Here is a 21,864-nt window from a genome sequence, read left to right as displayed (position 1 = left end):
ATGACAGTAACAGGACAGTGGTGATGGCAATACAGATGACGATGGTGTTGAGGAAGAAGGAAGAAGAGGAGGAGGTAGAGGCCGTAGGTTGTAAGGGGGAAGGGGGGGCGAGGATAATGAAAACTAGCGATACGGATGTCTTTAGCGATGATGATGTTTTAATAGTGATAATGGTAGTGGAGGTGATGGCAGCGATGACAGATAAATGGTGATGACAAATGCAGCGTGGCGACGATGGAGGTAGTGGTGATGACATTTTGATGAGGACTATAATGGTGATGAGGGGATTGGTGATGAAACAAATACACGTAGGCGACAGACGGTGCTGATGGCGGCAACAATGTGTCTGTCTGTCTGTATGTATGTATGTATGTGCATGGGAGGGGTAAACGTTTGTGGAGAGTGATGTGATGGTGTAATGATTGTAGCAAACTAAATAGTGCATTGGTGGTGGTGGTGATAGCAGCAATGGTGGTGGTGGTGGGAGTGGTGGAGGTGATGGAGGTGGTGGTCGTGGTGGTGGTAGTATAACTGGTAGTGATGGTGGAGAAGGAGGTGGAAGAAATACTAAATAGTCAAATTAGTTGGAGAAGGTGGAGGAAATAGTGGTAGAAGTGGTGGTGGTGATATGGATGGAGGTGGTTGAAGTAGAAGTGGTGGTGATGGTGGAGAAGGAGGTGGAAGAAATACTATATAGTCAAATTAGTTGTAGCTATGTTGGAGAAGGTGGAGGACATAGCAGTGGTAGGAGTGGTGGTGGTGATATGGATGGAGGTGGTTGAAGTAGAAGTGGTGGTGATGATGGTGGAAGAAATAGTCGTAAAATTAGCATGTAGTAGTGATGCTGGAGGAGGTGGAGGAGGAAGTAGTAGCAGTGGTAGTGGTGGTGGTGGTGGTGGTGGTTGTGGCGGTGGTGGTGGAGGTGCGGTGATGCGCAGAGCCGTAATGGCGCATCAGCTCGTGTGGTGAAATATTTTAGCTTTAACGTGCGCCATAAACATTGCAAGCGGGGGAGAAGGGGGAGGAGGGGGGAGGGGGGACGATAGGAGGAGGGGGAGGGGGGGTGGGGATCAGGTTGAGTTTTAGTAGAATAAACATTTAGGATCGATGTTTATAGATGCATATATTTTTGAAAGAGTTATGGGACTTTCTTTTTTATCCTTTTTTTTTTTTGGATGGGGAGCTCTTTTATTTTTTTAGGGGGTCGGGGCGGTAACATTTTGTATGCCTGATTTATTCTTCTTTTTCCGGTGTCGTTTTGTGTGTGTGTGTGTGTGTGTGTGTGTGTGTGTGTGTGTGTGTGTGTGTGTGTGTGTGTGTGTGTGTGTGTGTGTGATTAACCTCCCTGTCATTTTCTTCCTTCCTTCCTTCCTTCCTTCCTCATTTCTTCATCACTTCTTTACTTCACTTTCACTCTCATTAACTTCTCTCACCCCACTTTCGCTTCTTCCCCCTCTCCCTCCTTTCTTGATCCTTCCTCCCTCCTTCCTTCCTTCCTTCGCTTTCTGCCTTTCACTGTTCTTATCCCCTCCTTTCTTGCACGTTAATCTTTCTTCTTTGCTCCGTTCTTCCTTTCGATTATACTCTCACTTTTTCTCCTTTCGTTTGTCTCGGTTCAATTATTTTCTTCTTTGTCTTCGCCTTAACATCTTTTCATGCCTTTTTGTCATTCCTAATCTCCTCTTATCCTCAGTATCTTCTTTTTCTTTCATTCTTTCCTTGGCCCCCTTCCTCTCCCTTTTTCATCTCTTCTTTAGCCATTTTTCTCAGTCTTCCTCATTCTGAATCACCTCTCAGCTTTCACTTTCTACAATCATTTATTCCTGAACCTTTCCTTCTTCCCCCTCCTTCCCTCCTTTCTCTCCCATCTCTTCCCCTTTCCCTTTCTTCTCACCTCACCCTTCTCTCTGCTCCTTCCTTCCCTTCTCTCCTTCCTTCCTCCGGCCTGCCCTTCCTCCCCCTCTCCCCCTCCTTTCCCTCCCCTCACGGTACTTAGGGAAGGGATAATAATGCCCGTGAGAAGTAATTTGTCTTCTTTTTTTAGGGAGTCAACGACCCTTTGAAGTTAAGTAAGGGTGGCTGAGGGGAGGAAGGGGCAAGGGGGGACTGTCATGGTGCTTAAAGATTTTGTTAACTCCTGTTGTTCTGACTTGACTGAGTGACGAGTTGGCTTGACTGACTTACTGAGTGACTAATTAAATGACTGATTGTTTGGTGGACTAATTACTGTACTCTCACGTAACTGACTGGCTGGGTTATTTACTGACTGACTGATTACACGACTAATTGACTGATTCGGGACTTATTGCTAGACTCACTGACTGACTGGTTGATATTCTTTTACTTACTGACTGATCAAATGACTGACTGATGGTTGGACTTATTACTTGCACTTAACAGACTAACTTTGTGATGTACTTACTGATTGACTGATTAGAGGACTGTTTGATTGGTGGAGTTATTACTATTGCGAGACTGACTGACTGGTTGATTTTCTTTACTAACTGGCTGATTAAATAACTATATCTCTCACTGAACCGACTGATTGGGTGATTTACTTAAGTGACTGATTAGATTACTGATTGCTTGATTCGTTGGCTTATCACTGTTGCTAGACTGACTGACTGAGTTTCTTTACTTTCTGACTGGTTAAATGACTGACTGACTGGGTGATCTACTGACTGACTGATAAGATGACTGACTGACGGATTCCTGGACTTAATTATCATTGCAAGACTGAGTGACTGACTGGATGATTTAACTGACTGGCTGACTGGGTGACTGGTGGGGTGGTTCAACTGGCTGACTAATTAACTGAGCAACTGATAAAGTGACTGAAATGATTAATGAATAAATGAGTTCATTATTTTATGATTGATTGGCTAAGTGATAAATGAATGAACTAATGAAAAAAATGACTCCCTGACTTAAGAACTGACTAGACTGACTGACTCACACACACTCACTCACACACTCACTCACACACTTATTCACTCACGCATTTACTCACCCACGCACTCACTCATACCACGCACTTACTCACGCACGCACTCACTCACGCACGCACTCACTCACTCACTCATTAACTCACTCATTCACACACTCATCCACGCACTCACTCACACACTTATTCACTCACGCACTTATTCACTCACGCACTCACTCACCCACGCACTCAGTCACACACGCACTCACTCACCCACGCACTCACTCACCCACGTACTTACTCACCCACGCACTCACTCACCCACGCACATACTCATCCACGCACTTACTCACTCACTCACACACGCACTTACTCACCCACGCACTCACTCATACCACGCACTCACTCACGCACTCATTCACCCACGCACTCACTCACCCTAGCACTTACTCACTCACTCACGCACTCAGCATTCCCTCCCTCACTCACTCACTCACTCACTCACTTCACTCGCATTCACTCACTTACTCATTGACTCACTCACTCACTCACTCACTCACGCACTCACTCACTCACGCACTCATTCGCTCGTGTGTGTGTGTGTGTGTGTGTGTGTGTGTGTGTGTGTGTGTGTGTGTGTGTGTGTGTGTGTGTGTGTGTGTGTGTGTGTGTGTGTGTGTGTGTGTGTGTGTGTGTGTGTGTGCGTGCGTACTCTTTCTCGCATTTCTCATTCATTACTGCCGCATATCCCTCAAGGTTTTAGAGTTCCAGGAATACCCACCACCACCACCACCACCACCACCATCATCATCTTCCCCCCTTCACCCCTCCACATCTCCCCAGTATCAGTTCTTCTCCCCTCTCCCCTACCTCTAACTCTCAACATCCTTCCCTTCCCCCAATACATACATCTTCCCTTTCCAGTTTCACCACCCCTTAAAACCCCTCTTCCCCTTCGTAACCCCTTAACAGTCTTTAACTACTTTCTCTCTCACTCACTTCTCATCCTCTTCCTCACACCCTGCTTCCAACCCCTCATTTCTCATCTCAGTCTTTACTTCCCTTTACTCCTTCTTCTTTTCCTTTTCTCCTATGCTATTTCCTTTCTCTCTTCCCACCATGCATTATTTTCATTCCCCCTCCTCTCATTTTCCTTCTTCTTTCCCATGTCTACTTCTCCTCACTCTCCCCCCTCTCCCTCGTTCACCTTCATCCTCCTCTCATGATGTGTCAGACCGCAACGAAGCTAACTCCTCCTCCTCCTCCTCCTCCTCCTCCTCCTTAGCTAATCAATAGGTAGTAATATTAAATGCAACACTTGTACCTCACCTGAAAAATACCTGTGCTTAATTTTGAACCGCAGTGTAGCTCTCTCTCTCTCTCTCTCTCTCTCTCTCTCTCTCTCTCTCTCTCTCTCTCTCTCTCTCTCTCTCTCTCTCTCTCTCTCTCTCTCTCTCTCTCTCTCTCTCTCTCTCTCTCTCTCTCTCTCTCTCTCTCTCTCTCTCTCTCTCTCTCTCTCTCTCTCTCTCTCTCTCTCTCTCTCTCTCTCTCTCTCTCTCTCTCTCTCTCTCTCTCTCTCTCTCTCTCTCTCTCTCTCTCTCTCTCTCTCTCTCTCTCTCTCTCTCTCTCTCTCTCTCTCTCTCTCTCTCTCTCTCTCTCTCTCTCTCTCTCTCTCTCTCTCTCTCTCTCTCTCTCTCTCTCTCTCTCTCTCTCTCTCTCTCTCTCTCTCTCTCTCTCTCTCTCTCTCTCTCTCTCTCTCTCTCTCTCTCTCTCTCTCTCTCTCTCTCTCTCTCTCTCTCTCTCTCTCTCTCTCTCTCTCTCTCTCTCTCTCTCTCTCTCTCTCTCTCTCTCTCTCTCTCTCTCTCTCTCTCTCTCTCTCTCTCTCTCTCTCTCTCTCTCTCTCTCTCTCTCTCTCTCTCTGTCTCTCTCTCTCTCTCTCTCTCTCTCTCTCTCTCTCTCTCTCTCTCTCTCTCTCTCTCTCTCTCTCTCTCTCTCTCTCTCTCTCTCTCTCTCTCTCTCTCTTTTGGTCGTCCATCTTGTTATGTTATGTTTATCTCTCTCTCTCTCTCTCCCTCTCCCTCTTTCTCTTTCTCTCTTCCTCTCTCTTTCTTTCTCTCTCTCTCTCTCCATCATTGTTATTTATCTTTTCTCTTGGCTTCTTTTTGTTTTGTTTGTCTTTCTCGATTTGATTATAGTTGTTTTTTTAATTTAGTTTTTTTTTCTCCTCGCTTTTTTTTCACTTCTCTGTCATCGTACTTTTCCTTTCCTCTATTTTTTTTTCTTTACCTTCTCCTCCTCCTTCCTTTCCTCCTCCTCCTCCTTCCTTTCCTCCTCCTCCTCCTCTTCTTCTTCCAAGGTATCTATGAAAACTGGGATAATCATATCCCAGTGATGTTATATATCTAGACTTTCAGAAAGCCTTTGACAAAGTGCCACACGAAAGACTCCTCAAGAAACTTAAGTCGGCGGGATTAGGCGACAATCTGACAGCGTGGATCAAAGACTGGCTCACTGGAAGAAAACAATGAGTTGTACTCAACGGACAGGCCTCCGAGTGGCTCCCGGTCACAAGTGGAGTGCCATAGGGGTCAGTGCTGGGACTCATACTTTTCATCATATATATCAACGACCTAGAACTAGGATTAAAATCCAATCTTTCAAAATTTGCCGACGACACAAATGTGGGTGGGAAGGCCCTCACGACGCCAGACTGCAAAATTATCCAGAGAGACCTGGACCAGATCACTCGGTGGTCAGAAAAATGGCAGATGTCCTTCAACACTACCAAATGTAAAGTAATGCATACCGGATCCAGAAACAGCAACCACACATACCACATGGGTGGCGAACCACTACATGTTGTGCAACAGGAAAGAGACCTCGGGGTCACCATCAGCAGTGACTTGAAACAAACAAAACACCGCAAGTCCGCCTGTAAGAAAGCCAATACAATGCCTGGGTTCATATCGAGGAACTTCGAATACAAGACGCCGGGAGTTATGTTATCCTTGTATAATTCGCTGGTAAGGCCCCACCTGGAATACGCCGTGCAATTCTGGTCTCCTAATTACAGGAAAGACATTGAATTACTTGAGAGAGTACAGCGCCGCGCCACGAAGATGATACCATCACTGAGGACGAAACCCTATGAAGAACGACTCGAGCGACTCAACCTCTTCACGTTGGAAAAGAGACGACTGCGGGGAGACATGATACAAGTCTTTAAGTACCTGAATAAGCTCAGCAACGTTGATCACTCCAAACTCTTCACGCTACAAACTAACCTGAGAACAAGAAACAACGGAAAAACAATTCAAGCAAAGCGATGCAATACCGACATCGGCAGGAGTTATTTCTCGAATAGAGTTGTTCGCCACTGGAACAGCCTTCCTGCAGAAGTGGTTAGCGCAGAGACCATCAACTCCTTCAAGAAACGCATTGATCGCCACTTTGCTGCAACGGGAGTGAACTGAACGTTCCCAAGAGTAGATACACAAGTGCTATAATCCTTCCCTGCAAGCCACTCCTATGGCAAACGGATTGATTAAATCACTGAACGCAGGCAGCCTAGTAAAGAGCCAACAAGCTTTCTGCTGCCTGCTAGTCCATGTTTCCATGTTTCCTCGAGCTCCTAAACTCCTTACCGGCTTTTTCCTCCTCCATATCTCTCTACTTTTACTTTGTACATTTTTTATCCTTTATCATCTTTTCCTCTCTAACTATAATCTCTTACTCTGCCAGTACCACCCGCTCTCTCTCTCTCTCTCTCTCTCTCTCTCTCTCTCTCTCTCTCTCTCTCTCTCTCTCTCTCTCTCTCTCTCTCTCTCTCTCTCTCTCTCTCTCTCTCTCTCTCTCTCTCTCTCTCTCTCTCGCTCTCAATCTCCTCCCTTCCTTTATATTCCTCTACGCTATCCACTTCCATTTCCTGTACCTGTCTCTCCCTCTAGATCAGTCCTCCTCCTCCTCTTCCTCCTCCTCCTCCTCTTCCTCCTCCTCAAACGTCCCTCCCTCATAGCCTCAAAGTGGCCAGGTGAACGTGTACCTGTGATTAGACTCATTAATGGACCGCTTGATGCCACTGATGAGGCTGGTGCTTGCTTACAGATGTGTGTATATACGTGTGTGTGTGGAGGAAGGGGAGATAAGGGGGGGGGGGAGTGATGGTGTGTGTGAAAGGAGGGATGATGAAGGCGTGTTTTGGGGGGTGGGGGGGTCTTTGGTTGCTGTTGATGCCGTTTATTCGGTTGTTTTTGGTTGTATTGCTGTTGTGTGGAGTTATTGCTGTTGGTGATCAAGGTTTCGTTTGTTTCTGTAGTTGTTGGTGTCGGTGGTTGTGGTGGTGGTGGTGATGGTGGTGGTGGTGGCGGAGGTACTTATAATTTATTCTGGCTTCGAAGTGACGGGTTTGGTAGTGGAGGAACCTAATAGTATGGTTGATGGTGATGGTAGCAGTGATAATAAAAGTAAACCTGTCATAGATAGTGATGATAATGATAACAGTGTGCATAGTTGTAGTAGTTGATTAATACTCTTATGATGATGAATATTACTAATCCACTAATGTAATAACTCGCTAACACACACACACACACACACACACACACACACACACACGCACACGCACACGCACACACAAATACAAACATACGCAGATTAACAACAAAAACAACATAAAAAACTCCACCACCAGAACACAACACAATACATTTCAGTACAAAACAACAACGACAACAACAACAACAACAAACCACCAACACCATGCAACACCGTACAACACAAGACAAAACAACAAAAAACAACACACATTAGCAACACATTAACTTTTCTCTCCTCCCTCCATTTTTTTCCTCTCCCTTTTTTTTCCCTCCAGACCGTCAGCGCCACACCTCGCCGCTTTGGTCTCCTCTCCGTGTTGTCTCTCCTTCCTCCCTCCAGCTTCTCTCCATTATCTGAAGATGATACTAACAATAAAATAAAAATAGTTGGCATATTCCTGTATCTCATTCCCCTCTAACCAGCAGTAGTAATAGTAGAGGTAGTAGCAGTAGTGGTAGTAGTAGTAGTAGTAGTAGAAATATTAATAAAGTATACACTAATAATGTTTGTTTAACCTTTGATGGATGTATTTTTTTCTCATACATGTCTGATAAATTGCTGGCGTGGAAATGGACTTTAATTCAATTTATCAACACGCGCGGAGAGGGAGAAAAAGAGCCGCGAGGAGGAAAAAAAAAAAAAAGGTGGCAATGATGTTAAAAATTCACTAATTGAATCATCCTCATTAATTGCTTCTTGGGTGAATGTATGTGCGTATGTGCGTATGTGGTTGTGTATGTGTGTTTAGCGAAAGACTGGACATGAAAGACATACACACAGACGGGTGGAGAGATACATACATACACACATACAGACAGACAGACAGACAGAGGGAAGGAGAGAGACAAATTCAGGCCGTCAGTTAACGTGGACAGCAGGTGAGCTCAATAAAAGTGCCGTGGGAGATGATGAGGAGCCTTGACGCCGCCTCGCCTCACCTTCGCCAGGCAGAACAAATACATCCTCAGGGAAGTAGACGCGAGGAGCTGAGATGGATATTTCTTTTTATGATTCAGTTTCCTTCATATCATCGCACCTACCCACCTCACTCCCCCCGCCCCTCTCTTCCCTGCCTTTTTTCGTCCCCAAGTTACTTCATGAGCCCAATAATACCTCCCTCCATTCCCCCCACAGTCACTTTCTCTATTTCATTCACCTCACAGATTCTAGTCATCTCCTTCAGTCTACCGCCGCCAGTATTACTTGAGCCCCCCTTAAAAACCTGCCTTCAGTCCTCCACCCCCCTCATTTCCCCCCTTACATTAACCTCACCACTTAATCAATTCCGTCAGTCTACCGCATCCAGTACATGAGCCCCTCCTGTCAGTCTCTTCACCCGTTCCACTCGTCTCCGGTCCAGCCTCACTATAGTCACCGCACACTAACTCGGTCCAGAAACCCCGCCTCTTCCCTCACCCTCCCTCGATAGTAATACTTGATTCCTAATTCCAAGCTCCTTCCATGTAAGCAATCCGCCCCTTCCTTCATGGCTGCGGGGGCGAAGCTTCTGAACCAGCTTAAGCCTCTTCCATTCCGCTTGATCCGTTCCTGAGCTCCTTGACCCGGAACTCGGAACCGGATCACGATTACCCAACGGATCCGAGTGATCTTTTCTGATCTTGCCGGGGAGATGGATATAACAACAACAATAACAAAAAACAGCAACAACAACAGCAATAAAAAGAGAAAATCTTATTGAGAGAAAAGATAAGAAAACACGGTGGTAGTGAGACCGCCACGGGTCACAGGCATGTTCTTTGGGTCGCTTACTGAGCCTCAGAGGCCTCGCGCCTCCGCCACTCGGCGATCTCCTCGCGCATGTATATGTATGCGTGTTATGCACCTACATAGGTGCCCGGCGCATTATTGTCAAGATCCAGATGTGGCGTTAATACTGCAGGACGGCGTTTCTGTGGTCCTTGTTGTGAAGGGTTCGCCTGACCCGCACGATGCTGACGCCGTGGCTCCACTGCAAATCCTCCAGCAGGAGGCTATTTTGCCCTGCGAGGCGGGTGATGATTCTGTGAGCCACGCTGAGGCTGCGGTAAGCGTAGGAAGCTGTGGCGGGGATGGCAGAGACGGCCACTGGTGAAGGGGCATCGTCTTGAAGGGAAACCTCCCTGTCTGTGACACTTTGACCGTTCCGAGAGGCCTCCCCCAGCTCGGGGGCCTCCTCTCAGCGGCAGCGTCACCAGAGGCTTTCCCAACCTGGTGGACTGCCTCGTGAGCAGCAGTGCCATCCATATCAGTGGCTTCCCCAGCCTCGTGGACAGCCTCGACAGGGTCATTATCTTCGACTCCAGACACCTTCTCCGGGAGAACCTTCCATTCATTGTGTCATCATCATTGTCTATGTTTCCATTATCATCTTCCACCGAAAACACCTGTTCCAGGTAACCCTTTCATTTATAGTAGGTGGCTTCCTCGTCTAGGTCATTATCTTCCACCGAAAACACCTTTTCCAGGTAAACCCTCCATTCACTGTAGGTATCGTCATCATTGTCGGTGTCTCCATCATCTTCCACCGAAAACACCTTTTCCAGGTAAGCCTTCCATGCATTGAAGGTGTCGTCATCATTGTCGGTGTTGTTTTCATCAGCTTGTTTTTAAAGGAGTCGGTCGTGTTGCACTGGATCACTGAAGGTGGGAGCTTATTCCATTCTCGCACTACAATGTTGGTGAAGAAAAATTTGGTGCAGTCTGAATTTACTTGTTTACGCCTCCAAGGGGGTCGGGGGGTTCGCGCCTTTCCGTCCTGCCGCCAGGGACACAGGGGACAGGAGTGGCGGCGCGCCGCGCTGTCTGTGTTCCTCACCTTTTCCGCCTCTCCCCCGAGACGCGTCTATAAATATTTTTTCAAAGCTAATCATCAGCACCTTATAGGTATGCTTTTTTTGCCGAAGAAACTAAAGAAAATATTTAACATGATAAAATATTTTTTTCATAAGCTTAACGCTTATATTTTCCGCACCATCACTTATGGAAGGGAAACCTATCGTTTTCTCCTCTTTCCACTGATTCATGACAGCCAGTAAGATCCAAGGAAGACGATCCTCGCGTCTGTCGCTCCTCGCGGGCGGCGCTTCGTCGAGACACTCGGAGATCAGATCACAGAAGCTGGTTCCCGTCCCTGTGGCGCTGTCCATTTTGTTACTTCTGCTTTTTATCATATTTGGCTTATATTTAAGGCTCCCTGGTGGTGTCGGAGTGCAACAAACGGTAGGTAATGGTGGTTGGTTAATACTGTGACGTCGACACATACAAGAAACGGCGAAATATAGGTAAGAGTGATGCGTCGGTGAGCGAGGAGGAAGAAGAATTCCAAACACTCGCCGATGCAGTCCGCAGACCTTTGTGTAGGTCGCACAGAGCTTGCTCACACATAATACTGCACACAAACCTCCTTCTCTCGTCCTTACCCATTAGCTAGGCCGTTCGGGCTATTCAAAGATCCTTGTCAGTCCATCATGTTAGTTAAAAACAAAAAGGGATTCTGCTGTTCCATTTACCCGCATGAAAAACCTTGTTTTGGGTTAAACCCGAACCTGGGTTTGAGTCTTATGTCTAAATGGAAGTCTCAATATTAGTGTGCGGTGACTATAGTTACCTCACTCCTCCAGTCCCATGTATTCGTGTACACTCTCCGTTCATCACCCATTCCCTTCCTGTCTTCTGATATTCCCTGCAGCCACCATCCCAGCCAATGCTCTCCTCTCTTCCTCATCAGTTACCTCATCAGTTTGTTCTTTCGTTCCCTTCCCGTCAGTACTCCAATCAGCCCTTCATATCTTCCGCACCAGCCACCCTCCCAGACACCAAACTCCTCCAATACTCTTCTGTTCACTCCTCCCAACCAGCTTTTGCCTCTTCTTTCAGCCACCACTTCTCTTCGCCACGCTAGCCAGTCATCCTCCTCCCAGCTTCAGCTTCCTCCCATTCATCTCTCAGTCAGCCTTTTCATTCATCTTTCTCCCTATTTCACTTCGTCGTCGCAGCCAGTCAATTAGCATCCTCTTTCCATCCTGCTCCATTCATTCCAGTCAGTTCAGTCAACTCTTGTTCCATTTATGTCCTTTCCTTTCAGCTATCCTCCAGTCATCTATTCCATCCTTTCTCCTTTCCATTCCCCGCACACTGAGAGGTCAGCGTTCGGGCGCGGCGTCCATAAGGACGCAGGTTTGCGTCCCGCCCGCCGCGACAAAAAAGCAGGCAATTTTTCAGTCATCGCCGAGTGGACGAAGACTACCCACATGCTGTCCTGAGGATGACCTATCAACCCGGACTCTAGATCCTCTCTAAAAGAGGATTAAAGATGAGCTCCGGGGGACAGCATGAGTTAAGTAAGATGGTGCCATTATAAACACTTGCCTGCGCCATAACGGGCTGGGGCCGACCGCCAGGTCCCACCAAAAAGCCTACCGGCACCATTGGCGAAACGTTAAAAAACATATATATTCCTTCACTTTCCATCACCCAGCCATTCAGCCATCTCGTTCCTCCTCCTTCCTCTTTCCTCCCCTCGTCGCTTCAGCCTTCTCGTTTCTTTCCCTTCGCCACCCCCTCCAATCAGCCTCACGCTTCGTCTCTTTCCTTCCCTTCCGACTTTCCTCTAGGAACTCCTCGTTCCTTCTTCCTCTTTCCTTCCCCTTGTCGCCCCGTTCAGCCAGCCTTCTTCCTTTTCCTTCATTCCCCTTCGCCGGCAAATCACAGGGACCGTTTGTTTACTGACACCCGTGCGGGCGCCGCCATGACGGGCAGGTAACACGGGAAACACGGAAAACACGACGTCAATATCGCCCGAAGCGTCACATTTCACACTCGGCTGAGACGCGAGGCGGCGGTGCGGGTGGAAGCTGCCTCCTGCCGGGCCGTCTGGAGGAAAAGGAGGAGGAGAAGGAGGAAGAGGAGGAGGAGAAAGATGAAGACAAAGAGGAGAAAGACGATAAAGAGGTGGAGGTGAAGAAAAATGCCTAAGAGGAAACGAAAGCTTTACAGAAGAAGAAAAAAGAAGAGGAAAAGGAAAGAAAAAAAAGGAGGAGGTGGAGGTGAAGGAAAATGCCTTAGAGGAAACGAAAGCTTTACAAAAGAAGAAAAATGAATAGGAAAAGGGAAAGAAAAAGGAGGAGGAGGAGGATGGCGCCTCGGCGAAACGAAGGCTTTATGGGAGGAAGAGGAGGAGGAAAACTAAGACGAGTAGGAGAAGGAGAAGGAAAAGGAGGAGTAGGAGGAGGAAGAGGAGGAAAAGAAGGAAGAGGAAAACTGAAAGGACGAGTTGGAGGAGGAGGAGAAAATTTAACATGCTATTGCGAGATGGATGTTTTAGAGAAGGAAGAAAAGAAGAAACAGCAGAAGGAAAAGGAGACGGGTCACGGCGTTCATCCAGGAGACAGGAGACGTGGCGTGACGGATCCTGGAGCTTCATGAGGCCCCGAAACCCACGTCGCCGAAGCCTCGAAACCTGAAGACACGTTAGCGTTCCTGCAGAGTCGGCCGTGAGCTCTCCTTCCGAGCCGCCCTTATTTCCACTCCCGCTTGTCTATCCTCCCTCGTACTTCTGCCGCTCTCTCTCTCCTTCTCGTCTCTCCTTAACCTTAATCCTTCCCATCGGTACTCTTATAAGCTTCCGTTCCTCACATCAACAACTATTTTTAAAGGCCACGAAGGAGATTAGTTTGGTTTTCATGAGTGCTTTTTCACAATCATGGTGCAGAAGCTCAAAGCACTACACTGGAAATACCCACAACAACTTCTAAAAAAGCCTTAACGAATGTGTGTGTGTGTGTGTGTGTGTGTGTGTGTGTGTGTGTGTGTAACCCCCGAAATGTTTAAGAATATGGGCCTCCTCCTCCTCATCATCATTATCATCATCATCATCATCATCACCCACAACGTCATTTATTATAGGTAGTAACGATGTCCCCCTCTTCCATTACTTGTTCCTTGGTTTCTTGCTGGCCCGACTCATGATCCATCGGTCGGTAGTTCGAGGCAATTCAAACCATAGCGACAGGTGTTAAGGCGGCAGCTCTTTCCTCTTCTCCTTTGTAGTGTTGTTGACCGTAGCCGTTGTTGAGTCCATCGGAAAGCTATTCTTTACCCCCTTCGTCCATTCCTTCCCTCGTCAGTCATTCCACCTCTAAGGGACTTCGGTCGGTAATCTCAGACGTTTCCTGCTATCACATCAGTTATTTCTATAGCCCCAGAAAGAGGATAAACGCGTTCTCATGAGTTTTTTTACGTTCCAGGTTCAGCGGCTTTGTCAGACTACCACCAGGCTCATAAAACTACCGATGAAAATGCCCACAACTCCTACGAAAGCCTTGTTAAATGTGTGTGCTTAGGCGCCGAAATGTTTAAGAATATGACCTTTTGACCACCTCTACACCCGTCTGTCTGGTGCTTGCCTGTCGTGGTTATCGGGTCAAGGTCACCGCTGCCAAACCTCCGCCTCGCTCTGAGTTATGGCGGCGCTGCGTTGGCTTTTTTATGGTTTTCCGCTTTACATCCCTTAATTTACGGCGTTCCTCCTTGACAGTCGTGACCGGCCGTGTTGCGGCGTGACGCAGATCAGGCACGACCTTCACGACCCCTCCGCCCACTTGGCCTCTGATTCACCTGCCAGGGAGTGAGGGAGTGAGGGACAGACAAACAGATAAACATACAGACAGACAGACACCTAGACAATGAAAGGGAAAGAAAAAGAAAGAAAGAAAAAGAGAAAGTGAGTGCAGACAAACAGACAGAAAGCGTGAAAGGGAAAGGGAAAGAAAAATAAGAGGAAGAGATAAAGTAAATACAAGGGAAAGGGAAAGAAAAAGGGAACACAGAGAGAGAGAGAGAGAGAGAGAGAGAGAGAGAGAGAGAGAGAGAGAGAGAGAGAGAGAGAGAGAGAGAGAGAGAGAGAGAGAGAGAGAGAGAGAGAGAGAGAGAGAGAGAGAGAGAGAGAGGTGGGGGATAGGGGGTGCATCGATTCAGTGATTATAAAGCATTATCTAATTACATGTCTGAGTCGCGAGCACCGTGAGGACAGAAAAAGGGGAAGGGGGAGGCAGTCACAGCGAGCAGCTAAGCGGTGGAAATCTAAAACAGTCGTCCAGACGTTTTTGAGCCTGGGAGTGTGACGCGGCGTGTGACGTTGCTTCTTGTGTGGTTTGGTCACGTTAGGTTAGGTTGAGATAGGTTTTTTTTTTTTACATCAGTGGAAATAGGTAAAGAGCATAACAACAAAAACTGCCAAACGCTACTCCAGTAAAATAGTAAGGAGTTAGAGGCCAGAAGAGAGGTCAATTTCGGTTGGAGAGGTGGCTTCATACTGCCCTCAAGATCTAAATCCTTCCCGTGACGTACCACAGGGTATAAAAAAAAGTTGAGAGAGCAGACAACCCCATCAGTCACACCACGACACTTATGCTGGATCACACATCTGCGATTTCGCTGTACGACGGTTGGCGATTTTGAAAATGCACGAAATCGTGGGAGCATCGCTATTGTCTCTGCGAGTTTGCCTCTGTTTCAACTCACAGCAACATGGCGAGGGAGGGTCGCTCGCTCATACGCACACAGGGCGACAGGCGAGGGGACGTCGAGGTGAATCATGCGTGAATGCGCGCGACTGTACGCAGAGGAGCCCAATTTTGAAAATAAAACCCGTTGCGACGGTTTGCGATGAACGCAGGGCCTGGCGACTATGCGCGACCGCCCCTCGTCTAGCCGCTCGACGACGCTCGACGTCGCACGCATGGTCGAGAAAACGTCGAGGGCGCGTCGCTGTTTTTGACCCATAATAGGCGGGCAACACTATCGCGCTCTCTCTACCATCCATCCCTCATACACCACACATTATATACGTGTATATATATATATATATATATATATATATATATATATATATATATATATATATATATATATATATATATATATATATATATATATATATATATATATATATATATATATATATATATATATATATATATATATATATATATATATATATATATATACACACACTAACCAGAAATTAATCTTGGCACCCTGCATATCCCGACGCTCTAACGCTAAGGTTATTATTTCGGCTGATCAACCTTATAGGTTTTCAATATGGTAAAATAATCCCCATCTGGCAACGCCAGTTGCTTGTGTCTACTCAAATTTGATAGTCGGTTAGTAACGAACACCCAGTGCTTCAAGTAAGTAGTAGCCCGTGCTACCCTCCCTTGCTGTCGCTGATATTGCTTTATTGTTTCTTGCTTCTAATTTATCAGTTCTTAACCTGGGGGTCGTGATCTCCTGGGAACAAAATAAGTTGTTTTGAGGAATATTATTTTGCAGGCGGGCAGGGTAGCGGCGTGTGGCAGGACAGTGTGAGTGCGGGCGAGCGAGCGAGTGGTCGTTCCCCAACGGTTTTTCACACCCTCCCGCTCCCTCGCTGCCATCTCACTTTCCGAAGCAGCGTCGCTGCCATACGCACGATGTACAAAGTCGCTCGCATATACGCTCGCATACACCGCGACCCCTTGCGTTTGACGAGGGTATACGAGCGCATACTGCGATGGTCTCTCGCTTAACCGTGCGAATAATCGTGCGATTTGGCCAATATCGCAGACTTCTGCGAACTTTTTGAACATTTCAAAATGTTCGCGCGACGGGCCGGCACCCGCAAGTCGTGCGAACTTTACCGCGCGACTATTGCGACTAATCGCGGGGACGTCGCTACGATATCGAGCGTATATGCCGATTTCGGAAATTTTCAAAATCGCCAACCGTCGTAGTGCGAAATCGCGGATGTGTGATCCCAGCATTAGAGAGAGAGAGAGAGAGAGAGAGAGAGAGAGAGAGAGAGATATTCTCCCTGTCCTCCTCGTGACGTCATCCGGCGGAGCGCGTAGGTTGACCTTCCTGCTTTTAGATCTTGCTTTTAAAGACAGTCTGTCCTTTTTGAGATCTGGTTGTCCTATTTTATTTAAACAAAAGAAGGACAGGCTGAAACTGTCTTGTCTCGGGGCCATGCTGTCCTGTGTATGTGACCTGCAGCAGGAGATCGCCACTGTTCTCCATCAGAAGATTCTTCCCCACGCTCATCTCCTTGACCCGCAATGACTCGCTTGCCTGTGCCTACTCACGGACATCACTGCGCACCTCAAGGCCATCAATGTGAAGCTGCAAGGCAAAGACATTCTCCGGTCAAACATGCTCGCACATATCAATGCCTTCGAGGTTGAGGTTTAGATCTAGGCCCACTGTTTATGTAATTAGTTACCTGCCCAGTAATTCATAAAGCTAGAAATGTCGGCAGATGTGCTATATTAATTTATTCATAAGTTCATTAAGTTAGTGGAATTGTCACTCATTCATCTGCGAGTTGTGATTTTCATAGTTAGCTGCCTATCCACGCACGCGGGCAGCTATAGATGATTAAAGGCAGCTTTGGTATTAATTTATTCAAGTGTTCATTAAGCTAGCGGGATTATCACTCAGTCAGTAATTTGTAAGTAAGCCAATTATCGTTACATGCCGACTCAGGCAGGTAGTTAGGCAGGTTGGCAGAATGGTTGCGGGTGGTAAGGAAATGATAAACGAGGGAAAAAGGGAGGATAAGGAGCTCAGTAGAAAGAAGAGGCTGGTGGAGGGAGAGGAGGGAGAATAACTTGCGTGAGAAGAATGGCTGAGAGACTACGAAAAAGGGAGGGAAAAGGGAAGGGCAAAAGGTGAATTAATAGGAAAGGAAAGAAGGGTAAGGAGTGAGATAGTCAGTCAGTAATCTGTAAGTCTGTAATCTATATCGTCAGCCACCTAAGCATTAACTCAGGTAGCCACGTACTGTATATAGCCACAAGCGGTATTCATTTAGTAAGGTACGGTCTAAGTGTGTGGGATTGTCAGTTAGTATTTTTTTTAGCAGTTCGGAACATACAATCAGATGCTAACTCATAGATGCAGGTCGCGTAAAAGGGCTTATTCTCTTTGTTTCCAGTACTCCTAAAGTCAATCAGACATACATATACATAGCGTTCATTTACCTTCGATCAGGCGTTTATCAAGTTAGTCGAAAAAGTTTTGAGAGTTCCTGATGCTGACCTGTTCATACTGACCACGTGAAAGGGTTTATTGATTTTTCAGTACTCCATACGTCAGTTATATATATATATATATATATATATATATATATATATATATATATATATATATATATATATATATATATATATATATATATATATATATATACACAGCTTTCATAGCCAGATGTTCATCAAGTTAGAAGAAAAAAAAGTCATTTCCCGATGCCACCTCATCAATCTGGGTAGGCGGTGGCTGAGTGGTAGCGTGCTGGGCCCACATTCATCACGTGATGGACGACGCGGGTTCGAATCCCCACGCTACCACCTCGGATTTTTCAGTCACCGCCGAGTGGCTTAAGATCACCCACATGCTGTCCCTGAAGACCACCCATCAACCTGAATAGAGAGAAAACCGTTCAAAATAAGAGAGAGTTCAGGGGGGGGCATGAACCAAGAGAAAGATGGCGCCACTATAAAACATGCCTGCGCGCCATGATCGAAACAGGGGTCGAAATCCATCCAGGCCCTCACCAGCACTATAGCACTATAGGTAGAAAAAAAAAAAAAAAAAAATGAAAAGGGTAGGGTCAGTATTTTTCGACGCTACTTCCCAAGGCCGAAAAAGAGATAAATCGGGTTAAGTTCACGATACAGAAGGATGGTCAAACTACTAGAAGTCCAATAGCCTAGAAAAAAAAATACCACGACTACAGTATTGTTGTCTCTGTCGCGTGTGCTTTTGTAAATGTATGTTTAGTAGCATTTCTATCGACAGCGTTGGATATATATATATATATATATTTTTTAATCAGGTGTTCATCAAGGTAGCAGAAAAAGTATAGTCAGTTCCCGATACTAACTCATTAATGCAGGACGCGTGAAACGGCTCATTATTTATTTAAGTACTCCTCATTCAGATATTCATACACCGTGTCCATTTAGCTTTGGTCAGGTGTTCATCAAGGTAGCAGAAAAAGTATAGACAGTTCCCGATACTAACTCATTAATGCAAGACGCGTGAAACGGCTCATTATTATTTTTTTTCATTACTCCTCATTCAGATATTCATACACCGTGTCCATTTAGCTTTGGTCAGGTGTTCATCAAGGTAGCAGAAAAAGTATAGTCAGTTCCCGATACTAACTCATTAATGCAGGACGCTTGAAACGGCTCATTATTATTTTATTTCAGTAGTCCTCATTCAGATATTCATACACCTGTTCAAGCTTTGGTCAGGTGTTCAAAGTAGGAGAAAAAGTAGTCAGTTCCCTATACTATTATAACTCATTAATGCAGTACGCGTGAAACGGCTCATTATTTTATTTCATTCAGATATTCATACACCGTGTTCATCTAACTTTCGTCAGGCGTTTATCAAAGTGGGAGAAAAAGTTTAGTCATTTCCCGATACTAACTCATTAATGCAGGACGCGTGAAAGGGTTCGTTATTTCTTTCAGTGCTCCCCTGCAGTCAAACATACATACACCGCGTTTATTTAGCTTTGGTCAGGTGTTCATCACGTTAATAGAAAAGTATAATCAGTTCCCTCCCTTCGCGTAGAGGTCAGCTTTATTAAGAGCCTTACCTCGCCCAGCTTAGGAAGGCTCCCGCACCTTGCAACACAAAACCAGGAGGATGAGCCGTCGCCCTCAGCCCCGTGATGAGCGCACTAATACCGGGAAGGGAAGAGGAGCCGGAGCAATGAAGGGAAAGATGTGTAGTTTAGCAAAGGAAAGGAGGGTGGCATTGAGAAAGGAAGGGACAAGCAAGGGAGGAAAAGGAGCCCAATAGAGAGAATGCGGGTGGCAAGGGAATGAGAAAAGGGCAAGAAGGGAGGATAAGCAACACAGTAGAAAGAAGAGGCTGGTAGAGAGAGAGAAAAAGGGAGGATAACTTGCGTGAGAAGAGTGCACGTGAGAGGCAACGAAGGCAGGAGGAGGAGGAAAGGAGAGAAGGTGGATAAAGAGGAAAGAAAAGAATGGGAAACGATGAGGAAAGTATGAATGGGTAAACCACGTAAAAAATGGAAAAGAAAGTTGTAGAGGAGAATAAGTCGAAAGGGAGTTGATTCTCAGAGATTGAATGGACAGAAAGTATTAGGAGAAAGGAGGATTATCAGTGAAAGAGGGAAATGGAGAGGGGAGTATGGTGAAGCGAAGAGAAGGAAGGAAAGGCTGGAGCTGTGAAAGGAGTGTAGGTAAGGGAAGGGAGGGGAAGGGAAGGATAGGGAGAAGGGTAAAGATAGATGGATGTTCTGTGGGAGAGAAAACGAAGGAAAGGAGAGGAAACGCTGGAGCTGTGAAAGGAATGTAGGTGAGGGAAGGGAGGGGAAGGGAATGATAGGGAGAAGGGAAAAGATAGATGGATGTTCTGTAGGAGAGAAAACAAAGAAAAAAGGCGATATTGTAAGTGTAGAGAAAGTGAAAGAGAGGAAGAGTGCTGCGGACAGTTAAAATGGGGAAAGAAAAATGGGTATGAGGGAGGAAAAGGGAGACGAAGAGGCGACATCGTAAGCGAAGACAAAGGGAAAGAGAAAAGGAGTACTGTGGAAAATGAAAATGAGGAAAGGAAAATGGGAATGACAAGGGAAAAGGAAAAAAAAGGAGTGCTGTGGAAAATGAAAATGAGGAAAGGAAAATGACCATGACAAAAGAAAAGGTAAAAAGAGGAGTACTGTGGAAAATGAAAATGAGTAAAGGAAAATGACCATGACAAAGGAAAAGGGAAAAAAGGAGGAGTATTGTGGAAAAGGAAAATGAGGAAAAGAAAAATGGGTATAACGAAATAAAACGAAAACAACTAAAGGAAGAGAAACGTGGACGACGAAAACAAAGCGAAATAACAGAGAGAGAGAGAGAGAGAGAGAGAGAGAGAGAGAGAGAGAGAGAGAGAGAGAGAGAGAGAGAGAGAGAGAGAGAGAGAGAACAGAGGAGAGAAAGACAACAAAGAGTAAGGCCATTAGGACATTTCCACCCGACGGTTCAAATTCACTTGCTCACTGAACTGGCGAAATACCGGCGGCTCATGATGTGAAAAGCCATCTCGGGCGAGGGAAAACAACCGTCGGCCTTTGAGAGCGTGGGTGAAAATAACAACCACTGAGCCTGCGGGTGAAAGTAACAGTTAGCGAGGAAGAGGCGTGCTCAGCCTGGCTCTTAGTAGTATTGGCAGCCGCTCTTTCCCCTCCTCTCCTTTCTCCCTCCCTCCCTCTCTCTGGTTCCTCCCCTTCTACACCAAGTTATCATTGCTCCGCTTCCCTCGCCCCCCTACACCCGAAGATAATGTGATTGTGGTGGTGGTGTTCCTGGTGGTGGTGATGGTGGTGATGGTGGTGGTGGTGATGATGGTGTTTTTTGTGGAGATGGTGGTGGTGGTGGTGGTGATGTTTTTACGGTTAGTGATGGTGGTCATGGTGGTAGTGGTGGTGGTTGTCTAATGATGTTGCTGCTAATGTGTTTCTGTTTGTGTTGTTGTTGGTGGTGGTGGTAATGATGATGATGATGATGTCATTGATGTTCACCTGTTTGTTCCGTGGGTGTCTTTCTAAACCGTTTGAGGTCCGGCGCTGAGAGTGAGGAATCGAGGAAGTTTTTATCCGCCCCTGAAGTCCATTTTTTGTGCTTTCGTTTGTTTAGTTAAGACAAGAGAGAGAGAACGAAAACGAGAACGAGAACGAGAGAGAGAACGAGAACGAGAACGAGAACGAGAGAGAGAACGAGAACGAGAACGAGAGAGAGAACGAGGGAGAACGAGAGAGAGAACGAGAACGAGAACGAGAGAGAGAACGAGAACGAGCACTGGAGATCGATCCTTGAACACACTTTTTATTCTCTCAGAGCTCTTGGATGATGGTAAATGATGGTGAATGGTAATGATAGTGTTGATGGTGGTGATGATGATAATGATTGTGAGATGGATAATGCTGATGATGGTGAAGCCCGTCGTGGCGGTGGTGGTGGTGATGGTGGTTGAGATGAAAATGATGATGATGGGGGTGATGAAGGCCGTGGTAGTGATGGTGATGAAGATAATGATGGTGATGATGAAGGTCGTTGTGGTAGTGGTGGCGGTGGTAGTGGTGATGGTGGTTGAGGTGAAAATGATGATGATGGGGGTGATGAAGGCCGTGGTAGTGATGGTGATGAAGATAATGATGGTGATAATGAAGGTCGTTGTGGTAGTTGTGGCGGTGGTTGAGGTAAAGATGATGATAATGGTGATAATTGAAGACCGGAGTGGTGATGGTGCTCTTAATGATTGGGATGTTGATGGTGATG

At 46.3% G+C, this 21,864-nt stretch overlaps 1 protein-coding gene across 3 annotated transcripts in view; it reads left to right on the top strand.

Moving 5' to 3' along the window:
* LOC126985107 (hemicentin-1-like) overlaps positions 1-21,864 on the top strand; it is a 295,072-nt gene that overhangs the window by 235,523 nt on the left and 37,685 nt on the right. Inside the window, exon 18 of one of the 3 annotated variants that reach the window (XM_050839571.1) lies at positions 7,797-7,916. The exons of the other annotated variants lie outside the window; for them this stretch is intronic. The gene's annotated coding sequence lies outside the window, so the exon portion shown is untranslated. Of the gene's footprint in view, positions 1-7,796; positions 7,917-21,864 lie in introns of those variants that run through there. 3 annotated transcript variants of the gene reach the window in all.

This window comes from Eriocheir sinensis, chromosome 58 (genome assembly GCF_024679095.1).
Source record: "Eriocheir sinensis breed Jianghai 21 chromosome 58, ASM2467909v1, whole genome shotgun sequence".
In the NCBI taxonomy this organism is placed as follows: Eukaryota; Metazoa; Arthropoda; class Malacostraca; order Decapoda; family Varunidae; genus Eriocheir; species Eriocheir sinensis.
Note: the sequence above shows the minus strand (reverse complement) of the source record. Positions and strands in the feature narration are given on the sequence as shown.